The following is a 2,857-nucleotide window of genomic DNA, read 5'->3' as shown; positions in this document are numbered from 1 at the left end:
ACATTACTAAGCCGCCATCTTGGCCCCTAAGCTTTATTCTTATTCCAAAGAATGTTATAGCTACATTGTTCAAATGTTTTCTTCAACTTTGTATTTGGAATTAAAGCACATTCATAACTATTTTCAGCTTGTGTCACATCTAGGTCATTTGAATATAAATATAATGTTAGGATTGGGTGACTGTGACAGTTGAAGCATTAAAAATGATTGTGATTTTTACTCCTTGGCCATCTTGACAGTTGGTCTTCATTTGGGGGCCATCCAGCATATAAGGCAGAAAGATGGTATCCACCAAGAACATGAAAATATCTCTGGAGCTGACAAACTGTAGTCTCCAACTTGTTATGAAAAGTGAAAAGTATGTGTGGGGTAAAAGTGACCAGGCAGATCAAAGAAAATTGGTACTTATCAAAAATTGCTCAGCTTTGAGAAAATTTGAGGTAATGTCCAATGCCATGTTGGCCAAAACTGGTGTCCATCACTGTAGTGTCAATAATATTGAATTAGGCACAATGTGTGGAAAATACAGAGTAAGCACCTGTCTATCATTGATCCAGGTGATTCTGATATGGTTAGAAGTATGCCAGAACAGACTTGCAAAGATTAATTCATTTAAAACTTTCTTTAGTTAAACTGGCCAGAGCTTGTTTAAAAAAAGAAAAAGTGTGAAATACAGTGAGGGCAATTTTTTTTCCTTTCTTTTTTCTTTTTAAATATGACTTTATGCTTAAACAAGCCTTTAAAGGAATAAGTGTATGGCCTTCCAAAGAAGACTATGTGGTCATACACAACACTCATTTGTATGTACTAGCTATATAATCCTGATTGAAATATCTAAGAGGTTCCACATATCGTCTGACTTTGTATGAAAGCCATAGGTTTGAAGCCTCTAGTTGCTGATATTGAATATTTTAGATGCTTTTTCTTCTCAAATACAGGAAAGCTTTCCTTTGACAGCATTCTAACCAAGAGAGATTGGAAAATTTTTTTGTTTTGACAAGATGATATACTCTGGGGAAGGCTGGATTACTTATACATATTAAACAGATATTACCAATTCAGTGGCAGCAAGATAATGTACAACATGTGCTAAGATAGGCACCGGCATTTTCAATACACTCTCTGAAACCATTGTAAAAGTACCAATCTTAAGTGAAACTTCTTTGGAGTGCTCTAGGCACTCCTAGATAAAACAATTTCCAGGCCCAGCTTGTTTCTCCTCAAGGTCAAGGGTTTGTCTTTCATGATTCATTGAATGAATGTCAGCATGACTGAAATGCAGAATAACCTCTAAAACATAAAGGAAAAACAGGTATCATGTGAAAAGAATAAGAATATCTGCTTATAATGTCAGCTTCCCTTTTTGAGTGAATGTCAAACATAGGTGAAGTTATTGTCTCCAAAACCACACAGTTATGTAATTCAACAAAAATATTTAGAGAATGCCCACTCTGTGTCAGAAACTGTGTTATCCTAGACAGTTTCTGTAGTGGGGAGTCTTCCAACCCAACTCTCAAAGAGCTCAGGTTGGTGCAGCCCCAAGACCAAAGAACACACTAGGCAGAGAGTTAAAGTCTGGATTTTTTTGGAGAAGATCTTTCCCAGTGGCAACCATCCAGAAAATGAAAGTCAGTGCTCTGCAAAGGGGTGGGAAGTGCAAGGGACAGTTTCTAAGAATTTAAGACAAAAATATTCCATAAGGTGTGAGAACAGAGTTTCAGCAGGGTCTTGGGGAATGGGGGTCTGGAAGTTTATTACCAACAGTGATCAAAGGAGGGGAGTTTGAATGCTTTGTTTATGATATCATCTGTACATTCTCTCCCCACCCCCAGGAGGTCTGATGACATTGATTTCTGTCCTGGATATTGCAGGCAGCTATATGCAGTATCTTTATCTCAATATGGAGGGGGAAGGGCCCAGGCTCTGGGTCTCCAGTGTCTACCCCCACGCAGCAAACTACACTGGCCATGGGACAGGCATTGCAACCATATTCTACAACAGTATATGAGACAGCAGAGCACTAAGAATCCCCCATACAGAGATAACAACCCCACAAAGTGTTGCTGCCATGGCCAAGAAAGGGAATTTGACCATTTAGACAATGAGTCTACTGATAATTGCTCAATACTATGTATGTGCTGTTGCATATGATTCAAAGCTTGTGAAACACTGTGCAAATAATCAGGAATAAATATGCAGCACTACACATTAATTAAGGCATAGGTGGTGCCTTATGCTGCAGTGAGGATATCTAAGGCCATTTTATTTTGTAAGATTACTTGTCTAACTTGTATAGTTTCTTCTTAGCAAGGATATAGCTGTTTTGGAAGCACAAAGTGCTTGGGCACTGTGATTGGCTAAAGCTGCCACATGTTGTTCAGTAATTGTTGTAGCTTCACCTGGTGCAAGAACAGCTGAAGTATAATACCATCCAGGAGTATGTTTTATTCTATATCTAGCTTTAATCATTTCCCAATTACTGGAATTATGGGTAAAAATTACCATAAGGTAGCAGGGACATAGTACTGTCCCCACATACAACATCTTGTCCAGTTATAGGGTAAATAGGGCCAACCGTGTTTCCCATAGTTCCATGGCCATCTCTTAAGGAAAGAATATTATACCCCATGTTGGTTGACGGCATTTTTGCCGGTGGAAAAGATTATTGTTTTGTAGCTTAACAGTAAAATTACACAATTTGGTGGGTAGCCACCCCACACCATGAATTCCATCAAATTGTTCTATATATACAGGGGCAACATGATTTACTGTTACAGCTTCTGCCATCAGTCACCTTAAACCATTACATACTAATTCAGGTTGGGATGTGTTCACTTGTTCCTGCACAAAAGAGAAG

The 2,857-nt window shown here is 38.5% G+C and overlaps 1 pseudogene; it reads left to right on the top strand.

Moving 5' to 3' along the window:
- Window positions 1–281: 281 nt before the first annotated feature.
- LOC143645255 (large ribosomal subunit protein eL30 pseudogene) lies at window positions 282–607 on the top strand (annotated as a pseudogene).
- Window positions 608–2,857: the final 2,250 nt, after the last annotated feature.

Source organism: Tamandua tetradactyla, chromosome 8, assembly GCF_023851605.1.
Source record: "Tamandua tetradactyla isolate mTamTet1 chromosome 8, mTamTet1.pri, whole genome shotgun sequence".
Classification (NCBI taxonomy): domain Eukaryota; kingdom Metazoa; phylum Chordata; class Mammalia; order Pilosa; family Myrmecophagidae; genus Tamandua; species Tamandua tetradactyla.
The sequence above is the reverse complement of the archived record's forward strand: the minus strand, read 5'-3'. Positions and strand labels throughout refer to the sequence as shown.